The sequence below is a fragment of the Salvelinus fontinalis genome, chromosome 17 (assembly GCF_029448725.1).
Source record: "Salvelinus fontinalis isolate EN_2023a chromosome 17, ASM2944872v1, whole genome shotgun sequence".
Lineage (NCBI taxonomy): Eukaryota > Metazoa > Chordata > Actinopteri > Salmoniformes > Salmonidae > Salvelinus > Salvelinus fontinalis.
Genome location: NC_074681.1, coordinates 25,131,578 through 25,149,262, shown reverse-complemented (window position 1 = coordinate 25,149,262; position 17,685 = coordinate 25,131,578). Strand labels below are relative to the sequence as shown.

The window sequence follows — 17,685 nt, the reverse complement described above, 5'->3', positions numbered from 1 at the left end:
TTCATATAGCCCAGGCCATCTTTATGTAGAGCAACAATTCTTTTTTTCAGATCCTCAGAGAGTTCTTTGCCATGAGGTGCCATGTTGATCTTCCAGTGACCAGTCAGTATGAGGGAGTGAGAGAGCGATGACACCAAATTTAACACACCTGCTCCCCATTCACACCTGAGACCTTGTAACACTAACCAGTCACATGACACCGGGGAGGAAAAATGGCTAATTGGGACCAATTTGGACATTTTCACTTAGGGGTGTACTCACTTTTGTTGCCAGCGGTTTAGACATTAATGGCTGTGTGTTGAGTTATTTTGAGGGGACAGCAAATGTACACTGTTATACAAGCTGTACACTCACTACTTTACATTGTAGCAAAGTGTCATTTCTTCAGTGTTGTCACATGAAAAGATATACTCAAATATTTACAAAAATGTGAGGGGTGTACTCACTTTTGTGATATACTGTAGTTACTAACAATGATGGGGAAGATTCCCTAGTGGGCTAAACCGATATGACAGCTTGGTGGACAAAGGGAAAGGGGTGTGGACTGAGAAAGAGCGGGAAAGACAAATGGATTCATTACATAGTGAAATGCTAATCCTTCCCACATGAACGGCCGCTTATTCGAGAATAAGTGCAAGTACATATTTACGGTATATGTAATTGTTGTCTTCTCTGTTGGAATCCGGTTCGTCTGCTGGAGAGTTCATCCGAGTCTCTCTCTTTCTGTTTCCCTGAAGATCAAAGTCTTTCATGGTTACATCAGAGTACCATTCATAAGTGTACTCATAGAATAGATGTTTCGGCGGTTGTCGGTATTCGCATCCCAGCTTTACATCATTTCTAGCTGCAGACTAGTATTTAGTATCTAAGATTCTCTCTTATTCTGTAGGTATCGATAGTCTCAGAGGTTAACCATTTCCAGCTGTGTGGCCAATGCTCCATGTTGTATGGTTTTCTAGTCTTGGTACTCAAACCTGTGCCACCTCAGCTTACACCGAGGTATGCGTGGTCTGAAGAGCATTTCCTCAGGAGGGGTTTTTATTTGTAACAATAGAAAAGGCTGTTCCATGATAGATGGAAACGTTGTTTGGCATTTGCCAGGGTCAGAAACCATAGATCATATATTTTACAGAAATTCTAACCTTGGAACCAACATCACGGCTCTTGGCACGTAGCTTGTTGACCTGAGACTCAGCGATGTCGGCCCTTTCCTGGCCTCATCCAGGTCATGCTGTATCTTGCGGAACTTGGTCAGGTTAGTATTGGCCTGTCCCTCCTGTGGTACAGAAACAAAACAAACATTATGTAGCCTGAGCTAATACATGTGGACAGTACCTCAAAAATGAATGCATAAAGTACACTTACAGCTTCCTCTGCAGCTCTCTTGTAGGATTTTACTTTTAGCTGCAGCTTATCGGCAAGGCCTTGAAGATCATATTCTTACAGTGCTCCTCAGTCTGTAAATTTCAGAATAAAAAAAAGGTTAACCCCATTTGTTATCAGGTCAAAAGACTGGACAGCCAATGACGGAGTTACTGAAGATACCTGGTAGGTCAGCTCCTTGATACGCCTCTCATATTTACGAATTCCTTTGACCCTTCTTCTGCTCAGCTTCAATCTCCAGCTCCCTCATCTGTCACAACAAAGAAATAACATTCATGTTACAGGATGCAATATTACTTTTTTTGAGTCTTCTTATGTACAATATGTAAAGTTACGCTTACCCTGGCCTCCAGCTTCTGCACCTGCTTCTTGCCCCCCTTCATGGCAATTTGTTCAGCCTCCTCCAGGCGGTGCTGCAGGTCCTTAATGGTCTGCTCCATGTTCTTCTTCATACGCTCTAGGTGAGAACTGGTGTCCTGCTCTTTCTTCAGCTCCTCTGTCATCATGGCAGCATCAGTAATGGCCTTCTTTGCCTTTTCTTCAGCATTTCTGCACTGCCTCTGTCTGAAACTGGGCGGTGTCAACCTCAAGTTTCTTCTTCTGATTCAGCAGGCCAGTGTTCTATTCATAGATTTTAAGAAAATAACTTTGTTACAATGTTCAGCTACAGCAGGAAATCCATAATTAGTGATTATACTTTACCTGTGAGTGCAGCAGCTGCACCCTCTCATTGACATCCAGTAGTTCTTGCTTAGCCAGCTTGCGGCCTCTCTCAGTTTGTTCAAGGCAGGTTCTTAGCTCCTCCAGCTCTGCTTGCATCAGATTGCCATTGTAGAGAGACGTAACAATGTTCTCCTTCAGATCATCATTGGAACGGACAGAGTCATCCAACTGGATTTGGGCATCCTAGAGAGAAATATGCAAGGTTGGAGATACCTCATTTTGAGCAGTATCTATTAGGCACACCATCCCACTGGGCACACCACGTCATTTCAATGTGGATAATTGGGTAATATTCGGTTGAGATGTTGATCAGTGAGATTACAAACTATATTCACCCACTCAAAAAGACAGCCAAAAGTTAGTTGAATTTCCATGCTTTCAACCATCTAAAAGCACAACCAAATTCCAATGAAAAAAACAATGTCTTATTTTTGGTTTATGTCTATCATGCTTTCAACCATTTAAAAGCACAGCAAAGTTGGCCTCCCGGGTGGCGCAGTGGTCTAGGGCACTGCATCGCAGTGCTAACTGCGCCACCAGAGTCTCTGGGTTCGCGCCCAGGCTCTGTCGCAGCCGGCCGCGACCGGGAGGTCCGTGGGGCGACGCACAATTGGCATAGCGTCCTCAGGGGGTAGGGAGGGTTTGGCCGGTAGGGATATCCTTGTCATCGCGCTCCAGCGACTCCTGTGGCGGGCCGGGCGCAGTGCGCGCCAGCCAAGGGGGCCAGGTACACGGTGTTTCCTCCGACACATTGGTGCGGCTGGCTTCCGGGTTGGAGGTGCGCTGTGTTAAGAAGCAGTACGGCTGGTTGGGTTGTGCTTCGGAGGACGCATGGCTTTCGACCTTCGTCTCTCCCGAGCCCGTACGGGAGTTGTAGCGATGAGACAAGGTAGTAATTACTAGCGATTGGATACCATGAAAATTGGGGAGAATGGGATAAAATAAAAAAATAAAAATAAATAAAAAAGCACAGCAAAGTTCAAATGGGAATACAATGTCAGATAGTTTGCTTATTTATACAACAGATGTGTTTCATCTAATAGCAGAACAAGTGACCTGGATTGCAGTTGAGATCACTTTAAAAGTATATGGTGCAAGTGATCAATGCTGTTCAAGATTCTGCAGCAATTATGAAGATCTCCTCAGACCTGTGACGACCTATGCATGCTATCTTGGACATGCACGCCTTATATGATTACATAGGAAGAAATGTATAGCTACAGTAACCTCAATGTGGCCATGGATGTGCTTCTTATTTTAAGGTTGACTGTTACATTAGTATTTAAGATAACTTTAGGCTATTTACTTTATTACAAAAGTAATATTGAATTGTGTTTTGTTGTCAAAGCAACTAAATATCAACATTTGAAGGAGATGTCTTCTGCTTGGATAGTTCTATATGTGCCATTAATTAATTTGTAGACAAACTGGAATTAAAACTAGAATAATTGGCACAGATGGAACTATCCAAGCAGAATATATATATCCTTCAAATGATGACATTTGGTTGCATTGACAACCAGACACAATTCAATATTACTAAATATCATTACATTTGAAATGGAGCTTGAAACCCTAGGCCTATTGTATTGTCTATTTTTAGATGAATTATGGGTTGAATTGAAACAAAAGCTGTTGATGACTTTTCAAATGCTATATAGGCCTAAATAGCATCATTGATGATGAGTGATAAAGTACGGTCATATTTCATTTCCTGTGTTAAACTAACCATTGGAATGACTTCTATAGCAACAGTGAATATATTTCGTTTTTATGTGGAGAACTCTCAACAATCATTCTCAAGATAGCACATTAGTAATATTGTGACAAATATTATAGCTGGAATTGGTTAAAACCCTGGATGAGAGACCAAAGAGTAGCTGTAGATAAATCAATTCAAGTAGGAGGTGCTGCCCAGCCTTTAAAGAAAATAAAGTTATGGTGAATATAACGTTGACGATCTGACATTGTTTGAAAGGTACAAATTCAACATATTTTATATGTTTGTTTATGTTGAAATATGGTTACCATGACATAATTCTGTGGTTGAAATTTCACCCTCAAAACAACTGTTTATGTTGATTACTTTTTAAAATCTAATGTATTTTCCACATAGATTCCACATCATAATATGTTGACAAATTATGTTGAAACAATGTTGATTCCACCAGTTTGTGCCCAGTCAGATAATAGGTTTTAATTTACCTTCAGAAGAGCATGAACGCTCTTCATCTGTTTTTGGGCCTCAGCTGCCTGCCTGCAGGCTTGACTAAGCTGGATCTCCATCTCATTGAGGTCTCACTCCATCTTCTTCTTCAGCCTGAGGGCCTCATTCATGCTTCTGCACTCTGCCTCAAGAGAGCTCTGCCTCAAGAGAGCTCTGCCTCAAGAGAGCTCTGCAGGGTATCAATGTTCCTCTGCAGGTTTCTCTTGGAATGCTCCATCTCCTCATCCTTCTCAGCTAACTTGCGATCAATGTCAGCCTTGACCTGATTTAACTCAAGCTGAATTTCTGAGGATCTTTCCCTCCTCGTGCTCCAGGGAGGCCTAGAATACACATCAGAAGATTCAAACTGAAAATGACAGTTGTTGATGTAAAATGGCTAATCCAGACAGAACCAGGGGAGATTTGAAATTGCACTCTTACCTCAGCTTCCTCCAGAGCAGCCTGGATCTCTACCTTCTCTTGCTCCAACTGTTTACGGACCTTCTCCAACTCATAAATTGTCTTTCCTCCCGCACCCAGATGCTCGCTCAGATCAGTTATCTCCTCTGAGAAAAAGGTGTTGCAATGAAGAAATATGAAAACTATATTGGGCACTTGCAGAACCTTGTTTCATAAAAGAGCTGTTTGCTCTTCAGTGCATGGATGTGAACATTGGCAGAGCTGAAAACATTTCAAACAAAGAGCTCTTTACTCACCTTGAAGGTTCTTGTTCTCCCTCTTCATTGTCTCCAGCTGATCCAAAGATTCTTCATAGGAGTTCTTTAGCTTGAAGAGTTCAGTGCTCAGATACCTGGCCTCCTTTTGGGAGCTCTCCAGCTCACACTGAGACTCCTCATACTTCTGCTTCCATCCAGCCAGGACCTACATTATATAATACAGCAGCCATTTGACTTCAATCATGACTCTTTATAAGTGTTGTAGTAAGCCTATTATTTTGTTTCTGCTGTGTAGAATTCAGGAATTCAGATACACGTGTAAATTGAAGAACTGCATTGCATACTTTGTCAAAGTTTCTTTGCTTCTTGTCCAGGGCGGCAGCAGCAGCATTAGACCTCTCCACATCCACCATGAGATCTTCAATCTCATTCTGCAGTCTGTGTTTGGTCTTCTCCAGGGAGGAACACTTAGCGTTCACTGCCTCCACAGCTTCTTCAGCATCCTGCAGGCGCTGAGCCAACTTCTTCCTGAGTTGTAGATGAAGAGACAAAGTAGAAAATGTGGCATATAATTTCATAGCTTCTCCAAACTTCAGGCTCACACAAATACTCAATGGATCGAAATAGTAAATGTACTTAGAGTTGGTATTTATTATTTTGGACTCCATCCATTGACTATTTGTACATTGAGAAATGTTTCTTCTATTTAGCAGGTATTAGGATTCTAACAAATAGCACTCATTCCTTACTTGGCTTCCTCCGGTTTTCTAAATGGCATCAGTCTCATACTTAGTTCTCCACTGAGCCACCTCAGAGTTAGCCTTGGACATGCCACGCTGCAGGTCAGCCTTGGCCTCCTGCTCCTCCTCATACTGATCTCTAAGCAGGTCACAGTCATGGCGAGCAAACTGCACTGCATGGGATAGTGCATTCTTTGCCTGAAGGGAGCAAGGACAGATGGGATTCATTTTATGACGAAGGCATCATCATTTATCAATAAGAAAAGGAATGGTCTAAATTACCTTGACTTCCTCCTCCAGCTGTCTCTTTAGATCTTCAAGCTGTTGACCGTAGGAATTCTTTCCTTTGATCAGCTGAGAGACCAGAGATTCCTTATCTTCCAACTGTCTTCCAATCTCATCTAGAAAGTAAGAGGTTGAGGAATAGACTTTAGCTTGTTACCTCATTCAGAGTATTTATTGCAATATCCAGAGACAGACGTTATTCTACCTACCATTCTCGGCTTGAAGTCGGGCTTTCTGAGTTGTAATGTCATTGAGGGATCTCTGGGTTTCCTCATACTTGGTCCTGTATTCATTGGCTTGGTCCTCTAGAGTTCTACTCAACTTCTCCAAGTTATTCTTCAAGATGAAAGATAAGAACAAATAAATTCAAGAGGTTAACAGTGACCAAATGGAAAAAAGACGTTGTACTTTCACTTAGATGGACTTTTTACCTTTGCAACATGTTCCATGTTGGAGAGGACATCCAGCTCTAGCCTAAACTCGCTCTTTTCCTTCTCCAGTTTCTGCTTCACTCTCTGCAGGTTGTCTACCTGCTCCCCCAGGTCAGCCACACTGTCAGCTTGTTTCTTTCTGAGTGTGGCAGCTGTTGCCTCGTGCTGCAGAGTGGCCTCTTCAAGGTCTCTGCGAAGTTCCTGGAACTCCATCTCCCTCTTCTTGTTCATCTCAATCTAGACCACAGTGGCTCCACCAGCCTCCTCCAGCCTCTCACTGATCTCCTCCAGCTCTCTGGCCAAGTCTGCTCTTTGCTTCTCCACCTTGGCTCGGGCAGCTCTTTCTGCCTCAAGCTCCTCTTCCAGTTCCTCTACACGGGCCTAGCACAAAATGGCATCATCGTGGTTAAATATACAAATGGTTGAAGAGTTCAAATCGATTAAGGACTTCGGCTTTTTCATTACCTGATGCTCCTTCAACCTCTTTTGAAGTTGAATTATTATGCCCTGTTCATCTTCAATCCTACAGATCAGATTACTGATTTCAAAGTCCTTCCTGTGGAATCATTAATTGGTAGCTCGTTTATGCATTTGTTTGCAGTAGAATGTAATATTTTGTGATGATTTTAATCTTACTTCTTGAGGCGTTCCTCTAGCTGTTGTTTATCATTCTCCATTACGCTCTCCTGGGACAGCTTTAAATCACCCTCCAGCTTCCTTTTGGCTCTTTCAAGATCCATTCGCACCTTTGTCTCTTGCTCAAGGGACCTTTCAAGCTTCAGAGGATAAGAAGCAAATCAAAATTGCTAGCTGATTGTTAGCATTTTTTCCATTTAAAGACCATCTAATCTCTATATAGGATCTGACATCATCAACTTGTTGCTCTAGCTTAGCCTTGGCCTTGGTTAGATTGTTGACTTTGTCCTCCTCACTCTGTAGGTCGTCCAGTGTTTGCTGGTGAGCTTCTTGAAGAGCTTTCTTTTCCTTTGTCAGCTTGGCAATGATTTCATCCAGAGCTGCCAATTCCTCAATCAGGTTTTTCACCTGTGAACAGAAAACGTGCACTACCGGTCAAAAGTTTTAGAAAACCTACTCAAGGGTTTTTCTTTATGTTTACAACATTGTAGAATAATAGTTAAGACATCAAATCTATGGAATAACACATATGGCATCATGTAGTAACCAAAGAAGTGTTAAACAAATCAAAATATATGTTATATTTGAGATTCTTCAAAGTTGCCACACTTTGCCTTGATGACAGCTTTGCACACTCTTGACATGAATTCTAACTTCAAATTGGCCAACTCCTTCTCGGCATCAGCAGATTTCAGCAGAGGCTTGATCTTGAAGTACAGCTTCATCCAGGGCCAATTCTTGACCACCATTAATGCACAGATATTGGATGACAAGCAATGCCTCCCTTGAAGAAAACCATTGGTAACTTTAACATGTTCATGCATGGGACTATATTCCCACACCAGTGCTTTGTGTCTAAACTGAAAAACTACTTCAGATGGATACATTTTATAGCGTGTCAATATAAATACCTGTGGTCAAGGATCTTCTTATACTCCATTCGTGACAGAACACCACAGGCTCTGGCTTGAATACCAGTGATAATTTTAGACAGGCGCTCATCTCCTCTAATAGATCCAGAAGGCCAGCCTAGAAGAACACCTAACAAAACTGATATTTTAGTGAAATGTAATTTAAAAGTCAAGAGCAATGCGCTTCAGTACAACGCCCCTAGGATTTCATCCAAGCCTTGCTTTGAATCTTACCTTGGTATGTCCAAACTTGTACTGCTGGTGATCGATGTCGAGCGAACCCAACAGTTTCTCAGCTCCTTTCTTGCTGTCAATGAATGTTCCCTCAGGGACAGCAGCAGGATTCAATATGCGATATCTGTAAGAAGGAAACTGGAAAATAATTTGTGTTACATGATTAAAAGGAGAAAGAACTGTATTATATTTTACAATACCTTTGCCTGAAGTCTCCATACAGGATTCTATTGGGAAAGCCCTTTCTGCAGATCCCGATTCCTTCCAGCACACCGTTACAGCGCAGCTGGTGCATGACCAGAGGATTCTCCATGGCCCCAGGAGTCTTGGTCTAATTGGGGATGATGCAGCGCACAAAGTGAGGGTGAGTAGACCTCAAGTTGGTCATCAGCTTGTTCAGGTTTTCCTGTGGTAGAGAGTGAATTCCCACAGTTACCAATGTTTTACCAGGGGGGAAGATCAGCTTTAATATTGCAGATAGATTGTGACTTCCATCAATGTCATTTTCTGCATAATTTCCAATCCCCCATAGATTTTTAGGGGTAAATATAAATACAGTACCAGTCAAAAGTTTGAACACCTACTCATTCAAGGTTTTTAAAATGTTTACTGCTTTATACATTGTAGAATAACAGCGAATACATCAGAACTATGAAATAACACATATGGAACCATGTAGTAACCAAAGAAGTGTTAAACAAATCAAAATATATGTTATATTTGAGATTCTTCAAAGTAGCCACTCTTTGCCTTGATGACAGCTTTGCACACTCTTGGCATTCTCTCAAGTTTTGTGTATCAATTTATAAACCATGTGCCATGGAATCGGTAGATTGAAAATCTCTTCCTAACTATTTTGCAATCTATATGGCACAGCTGTCAATACTTTTTTATTTATCATACTTTTCTTTAAACAATTTTGGTCTTTAATTTTTGTCTGGTAGACAAGTTCCCTACTTTCTCCCCCTTCCACTTGCCTCTTCCATTTTTGTGGTAATGCTGCAATTAGTTTGTTTTAATTTTGGGTAGAGCAGACATTTAGATATATTTTTGTTAGCTTCGTGTGACACAACTCCACCAGTCCTATTTATGATATAATTTACAAAGATTGCACCTTTAAAAAAATATTTTTTTATCAATTAGGATATTTGAGTTTAACCATCATTTTTGTTGTAATATTTGTTCTGTCTTTCTGGTGAATTAAACTGAAATTGCAACAAACTTTCTATAGCTTGTTTTAAAAGTAGCAATATTTTGGAGATTATTTAATTTTCAAATAATATTTTGCTGTATAATACAATGCAACTACATACCTGTAACGGCTGTCAATGTCGTTCTCCTCCTCAGACGAGGAGGAGCATGGATCGGACCAAGATGCGGAGGGATAAGTGTTCATTATTTAATGACAAAACAACAAAGCACTTCAACATACAAAACAACAAACGTGACAAACCCGAAACAGTCCTGTGTGGCCCAAACGCTGACACAGGAACAAACACCCACAAAACACCAGTGAAACCCTGGCTGCCTTAGTATGACTCTCAATCAGAGACAAACGATACACACCTGTCTCTAATTGAGAATCATACCAGGCCGAACACAAAACCCCACATAGAAATAGAAAACATAGACTGCCCACCCAACACTCACGCCCTGACCAATAAAGACATATAAAACAAGAGAAAACAGGTCAGGAACGTGACAATACCGTGTGAAATGCTAAGACTGTTTGGAAAGATGATCCCTTTTTCTTTTTCTCCTTCTTCCCACTGTCGGCTGAAGTTAGAAAATAAAGAAATTAAGCCTACAGAAATCCTTCAGTCATTCAGGCACCCATGAAGAGTTTGTGCTTTACTCTTTATGAAGATCAGTCTTATTGAAGTGTGAATATCTGACCAAGTGTACAATACCTGAGTCTGCACTAGCATAATTGGCAAACAGGATAGCCATTGCAGACTTCTGGTACAGTCCTACAACAGTTTCCTTTAAGGGATCCTTGTTCTTCATCAGCCAGTTGCTGATGTTGTAGTCCACAGTATCAGCATAGTGAGCCAGGGCAAAATGGGCCTCTGGTTTCCCTTTGATAAGCCTGGGCTTCTATAAGTTGTTGGATTTTCCAAGATGGTTGTCGTAAAGCTTGGTTTTAAAGGTAGCATCGCTGGCCTTGGGGAACATGCACTCCTCTTCAAGGATGGACATGATACCCATTGGCTGAGCGGAAGAAGGTAGAGGTAAGATAGTTCACTTGACTCAACTGAGAGGTTGTTGTCTGATACTACTAAATATGATTGTATGTATCATATTATAGCTATATTTAATTTGGTCCATAGATGCAGTTAACGGCTCACTTGCCTTTACAGTATTTCAGTTACCTTCTCAATAAGGTCAATGCAAGCCTGCAAGTCCATGCCAAAGTCAATGGACTCCATTCAATTCCCTCTTTCTTGTACTCCTCTTGCTCCAGAACAAACATGTGGTGGTTGAAAAACTGTTGCAGCTTTTCATTGGTGAAGTTGATGCAGAGCTGCTCAAAGGTGTTGTACTGCAATTATAGATAGTTAGGTTTTCACAAAGGTTCCTATTGGGACTATTACTTGATAGTGTTCTTTGAGAGCATAAATTGATATTTGATAATAATTGTCTATTTATAAACTCACATCAAAGATCTCAAAACCAGCAATGTCCAGTTCACCAATGAAGTACTGGCGAGCCTGCTTGGTCTCCAATGACTGGTTGATTCGCACAACCATCCACATGAACATCTTTTCATACACAGCTTTGGAAAGGGCACCAATGGTATAGTTCACCTGTTGGACAGTTTGCCCCTTTGTGACCCACTCGTTCCCTACTTTGACCCTTGGGTGACAGAGACCCTTTATGAGGTCAGCAGAGTTCAAGCCCATGAGATATGAGACTTTGTCAGCACCTGGGAAAGAAAACCAGTGAGTTTACCCATGGATTCACAGAACTATTTCATCTCAATGCTTTTGGCTTTTAGCCAGGTCTCACCTTCAGTGCCATCAGCCTCTGCCTGCTCCTCACTCTGTTTCTGCTTGAACCTCATGTTGCCATAGTGCATGATGCCACCAGTCAGCTTATACACTGATTTTGTCTCCTCCTGAGTAAAGCCCAGCACATCAAAAGCATTCTGTGGAGGAAAAGAAAAGCAAAGCGATGTAGTAGTAAGAATTGGTCATTTATAACCCACCACCGACATTTCATGGTGTAATAACCGATCTACTATAGGGGATATTATTATTTCAAACCAAGAACAGGGTAGGCTACAATGTACAATGTACATACAGTGCCAGTCCAAATTTTGGACACACCTACTCACCCAATGATTTTTGTTTACTTAAACTTTTTTCTACTTTGTAGAATAATAGTGAAGACATCAAAACTATGAAAAAACACATATGGCATCATGTAGTAACCAAAAAAGTGTTAAACAAATCAAAATATATTTTATATTTGAGATTCTTCAAAGTAGCCACTCTTTGTATTGATGACAGTTTTCACACTCTTGGCATTCTCTCAACCAGCTTCATGAGGAATGCTTATCCAACAGTCTTGAAGGAGTTCCCCGCATATGGTGAGCACTTGTTGGCTTCTTTTCCTTCACTCTGCAGTCCAACTCATCCCAAAGTTGGGTGATTGGGTGATTGTGGAGGCCAGGTCATTTGATGTGCCACTCCATCACGCTCCTTGGTCAAACAGCCCTTACACAGCCTGGTGTGTTTTGGATCATTGTCCTGTTGAAAAACAAATGGTAGTCTCACTAAGCGCAAACCAGATGGGATGGCATATCGCTGCAGAATGCTGCGGTAGCCATGCTGGTTAAGTATGCCTTGAATTTGAAATAAATCACAGACAGTGTCACCAGCAAAGCACCCCCACACCATCACACCTCCTCTATTCTTCACGGTGGGAACCACACATGCGGAGATCATCCGTTCACCTACTCTGCATCTCACAAAGACACAGAGGTTGCAACCAAAAGTCTCCAATATGGAGACATCAGTGGGTGTGACAGTATTGCGTTTAGAGGTAGGTGAAGGAGTCAGGCGCAGGAGAGCAGAGATGTCCAAGATGCGTAATTTGAATGGGCAAGTCCATCAAATACAGGTAAGGCACAATACAAAAATCAAACGCCCTCGACAACAGAGAAACCCGTTACTCACGAAAGGAGGAACAAACAAAGCTCCTAAATTTATACACACTCAGTATAAATACGTGAAACAAAATGGGCACAACCTAACCGAGCAACATCACAATAAATAATCCTGCACAAACCTAGGCAGGCAACAGGGTAATGTATACACACAGAAATTAAGGCAAATGAAACCAGGTGTGAATGAACCAAAGACAAAACAAACAGAAAAGGAAAAAAGGATCGGTGATGGCTAGTAGGCCAGCGACGCCGACCGCTGAGCGCCGACCGCCGAGCGCCGCCCGAACAGGGAGAGGAACTACCTTCGGTGGAAGTCGTGACAGTGGAGGGTTTTAAAGGACAGATTTCCACCGGTCTAATGTCCATTGCTTGTGTTTCTTGGCCCAAGCAAGTCACTTCTTATTATTGGTGTTCTTTAGTAGTGGTTTCTTTGCAGCCATCGACCATGAAGGCCTGATTCACACAGTCTCCTCTGAACAGTTGATGTTGAGATGTGTCTGTTACTTGAACTCTGTGAAGCATTTATTTGGGCTGCAATCTGAGGTGCAGTTAACTCTAATAAACGTATCCTCTGCAGCAGAGGTAACTCTGGGTCTTCCATTCCAGTGGCGGTCCTCATGAGAGCCAGTTTCATCATAGCGCTTGATGGGTTTTGCGAATGCACTTTAAGAAACTTTCAAAGTTCTTGACATTTTCCGGATTGACTGACCTTCATGTCTTAAAGTAATGATGGACTGTTGTTTCTCTTTGCTTATTTCAGCTGTTCTTAGCATAATATGGACTTGGTCTTTTACCAAATAGGGCTATCTTCTGTATACCCCCCTACCTTGTCACAACACAACTGATTGGGTGAAAACTATTAATAAAGGAAAGAAATTCCACAAATGAACTTTTAAGAAAGCACACCTGTTAATTGAAATGCATTTCAGGTGACTACCTCATGAAGCTGGTTGAGAGAATTCCAAGAGTGTACAAAGCTGTCATCAAGGCAAAGGGTGGCTACTTTGAAGAATCTCAAATACAAAATACATTTTTGATTGTTTAGCACTTCTTTGGTTACTACATGATTCTATATGTGTTATTTCATAGTTTTGATGTCTTCACTATTATTCTACAATGTATAAAGCAGTAAAAAATAAAGTCAAGGGCCTCCCGGGTGGCGCAGTGGTCTAGGGCACTGCATCGCAGTGCTAACTGCGCCACCAGAGTCTCTGGGTTCGCGCCCAGGCTCTGTCGCAGCCGGCCGCGACCGGGAGGTCCGTGGGGCGACGCACAATTGGCATAGCGTCGTCCGGGGTAGGGAGGGTTTGGCCGGTAGGGATATCCTTGTCTCATCGCGCTCCAGCGACTCCTGTGGCGGGCCGGGCGCAGTGTGCGCCAGCCAAGGGGACCAGGTACACGGTGTTTCCTCCGACACATTGGTGCGGCTGGCTTCCGGGTTGGAGGCGCGCTGTGTTAAGAAGCAGTACGGCTGGTTGGGTTGTGCTTCGGAGGACGCATGGCTTTCGACCTTCGTCTCTCCCGAGCCCGTACGGGAGTTGTAGCGAAGAGACAAGGTAGTAATTACTAGCGATTGGATACCACGAAAATTGGGGAGAAAATGGGATTAAAAAAAAAAAATAAATAAAAAAAAAAAAATAATAATAAAAAATAATAATAAATAAAGTCAAACACTTGAGTAGGTTTGTCCAAATTTGCCTGGTGCTGTATGCAACATAACAAGCTGGCTTGAAATTCAACAAGACAACACTTTGTTTCCCAAATGAAAGAATACCAAAATTCAGGGGGAAGAGTGACGGTGAATAAGTAACTCACATCTGTTGCCATCAGTTCATCAGCGTCATTAATAAACAACACAGTTGTCTCCCCTGGGAGATGAAGGCGTAGTCATAGGAATTAGCTGTCACCAGCAACATCTCTGTATACCCATGAGGCTGGGGAGAGAGACATAGAAAGACAAATATAGACATGCTATTACTTATTATTACACTACACAAATGAATGCAGTCAATACACCATTGTTATCTAATTGTGGTACTGACCCAGTAATTCAGGTTTCTTGTTTGACAAGATCTGATAGAAGATGTGTTAGTCCCTCTCAGCCTTCAGCTGAAAAGTGACACGAGACTTCTCCAGAAGGTATGGAAAGAAGGTGATTTAGAACAATACAGGTGATTTAGAACAGTACATTTCTTACAGCCACTGTTGACAATTTCTCTCGGATTTTTCAAAGTCTGTTATCTTTGGATTTACATGTCTCAATATCAGCAGAAGCAAGCTTTCCTCGAGTGTCAAAATGAATCCTGATAAATTTACCCTAAATAGAATAGTTTTGTTAGTTTATTTTTGGGTGATTAATGCTGTATAAGAATATCCATCAGAAACTCACAAATATTGAGGAGTTGTCATTTCTGATGGTCTTGGCGTTACCAAAGGCCTCCAGGGCTGGGTTAGCCTGGATAATTTGATCCTCCAGAGTTCCCTTAGAATGGTATAGAAACACATGTTAGATGCTTAGCTTTACAAATAGCTACAGAACTGCTCAATCATGAAAGTATGCATGTCAAAGCTGTCGCAGATTGAATACCTTGTTTTGGGCGGCTGTATCTTTCTTCCCGCCACTAGCTGCACTGCTTGTGTAACAGTATAACTTTAAACCGTCCCCTCGCCCCGACCCGGGCGCGAACCAGGGACCCTCTGCACACATCGCCAACAGTCACCCACGAAGCAGCGTTACCCATCGCTCCACAAAAGCCACGGCCCTTGCAAAGCAAGGGGCAACACTACTTAAGTCTCAGAGCAAGTGACGTAACTGATTGAAATGCTACTAGCGCGCACCCGCTAACTAGCTAGCCATTTCACATCCGTTACACTCACCCCCCTTTCAACCTCCTCCTTTTTTCCGCAGCAACCAGTGATCCGGGTCAACAGCATCAATGTAACAGTATAACTTTAAACCGTCCCCTCGCCCCGACCCGGGCGCGAACCAGGGACCCTCTGCACACATCGCCAACAGTCACCCACGAAGCAGCGTTACCCATCGCTCCACAAAAGCCACGGCCCTTGCAAAGCAAGGGGCAACACTACTTAAGTCTCAGAGCAAGTGACGTAACTGATTGAAATGCTACTAGCGCGCACCCGCTAACTAGCTAGCCATTTCACATCCGTTACACTTGCAAAGTACTAGATGACTCTCTTGGTGTTCACAGTCTTTCCAGCACCAGATTCTCCACTGGAAACACACAGTAATCTTTAAAAATAGCACTTATCACACTATCTTATGTAACATGACAGATAACACACTTTTTAAAAGCATGTGAGTAGAATGGGTAGTGTATTACTTACGTGATCAGAATAGACTGGTTCTCACGGTCTATACAGGTTATAAAAATGCAATTTTATACAATTATCAGAATTAATTATCATTATGATTCCCTTACATATTTTCTAAAGTAGCTATTTTAGTTTACCTGTCAGCATGTTCTGATAGGCATTGTCAGAGATAGAGAAACTGTGGGGAGGAACTTCTTGCCTCTTCTTGCCTCTATAGGCTATGACCACAGATGGATCATACACTGGCAGCCACTTGTAGGGGTTGACAGTGGCGCAGAACAGCCCTGAGTAGGTCTGTAAAAGATATATTCAGTTGAAATTGCATAACATTTTAAGTGGAAGAATTAAGGCCTAACATTGGAAAGTATTACTATGGTTTTGGTGGGGATAATTTACATAGAAAAAAGTTGCTAATTTAAGATTCAAATTTCGAACTTAATGATAAAGCGACTCTCATGTGCTCACATAGATCATCCATGCTGCGTAACACTCTTTGAGGTTGTACAGAACAGCAGGCTCGTGGAGGAAGGTCAGCATGGCCATGTCCTCAATCTTGTCAAATTTGGGAGTATTCTGTTGCATAATCTGAGAGTCTTTGAAGGTGAGAGTCTGTGAGAAATTAGAGAGATTATGTAAAGACAGTTAAGCCTTGTTCACATTGGCAGTTTGAAGTGACTCATATTCGATTCAAATCTGTTATTTTTCTTGCAGTCTGAACAGCCAAAAATAATATGGAATAAAATGTTCCAAGCCGCATTTCAAACCACCTTCATAGGTGGTTTGAAATCAGATACAAATCTGATTCCTGTCCTGGAAAGCTAAACAGCTACCTAGCTAGTCGACTACTGAGGCTAGCCAAAAAGGACTACTTTTGAAAGTTGGATCATCTTATCCTTTTAGGCTTTAAAAGTGTTCTTACTCTATGATTTTGAACATTCAAAGCAACTGGGAAATGTCCATGGCAGGCATCGTTGTTACCTTAGCTTGCTACATAACTTAAATATTCTTAGAAATAAAAGGTACTATCTAGAACCAATTAGGGTTCTTTGGCTGTCCCCATAGGATAACCCTTTGAAGAACCCTTTTTGGTTCCAGGTATAACTCTTTTGTGTTCCATGTAGAACCCTTTCCACAGAGAGTTCTACATGGAATCCAAAATAGTTTTACCTGGAACCAAAAAGGGTTCTCCTATGGGGACAGCTGAAGAATCCTTTTGGAAGGTCATCCTACACTAATCAACCTACACCACTGCGCATACACCCGTCATTACTATGACAACTAGCGTAGCCATGTCAGCAAATGACTGCTGTCTGAACACACACATCTGATTTGGTCATTTGAAACTTTCTGTTTGGAAATTCAGTATTCCAAAACTGATTTGAAAAACAAAACGGATGTGAGCATTAAGGCCTGCAACATGAACAAGGATTTATTAATAACTTAATTCTGCATGATTTTACAACCTTGTTCTGGGGGGAAAAAGGGAAGCAGAATTCAACTTGGTCACTTGAAGTAAAGCACTGACCTTCCCATTCTGCGTCTGCACAGTGACCAAGTCTCCTTCGCGGCTGGTGACGGACGCCTTGACAAACTCCTCCACGGGGTCTGGTACATAGCATTCCTTCTTCATGTCGAAGGGACGAGTCTGGGCCTCCAGACGCTCCCGGTCAGATTTCCTCGGGTACTGGGCTGCCGGCCCAAACACCGCCATCTCAGCATCACCCATGGTTGCACTGTGAGAAAGAGAAAATGCCAAATTAGTTCAAAGTTACTTTATGTTACATTTTGCATTTCCACCATACATGTCATTACACCACTAATCATTTGTCAAAAGAACAGTACTAAATCCTACAATTAGATTTAGATGTATGTAATAATTATCACTCAATAATAGTTTACGGAGTGTTCATTTACCTTCAACACTGCTAAGAGGTGAAGATGAATGGAGGCTTCAG

General features: G+C 42.0%; 1 pseudogene; it reads right to left on the bottom strand.

Moving 5' to 3' along the window:
* Positions 1 to 469: 469 nt before the first annotated feature.
* LOC129813482 (myosin-7-like) lies at positions 470 to 17,456 on the bottom strand (annotated as a pseudogene).
* Positions 17,457 to 17,685: the final 229 nt, after the last annotated feature.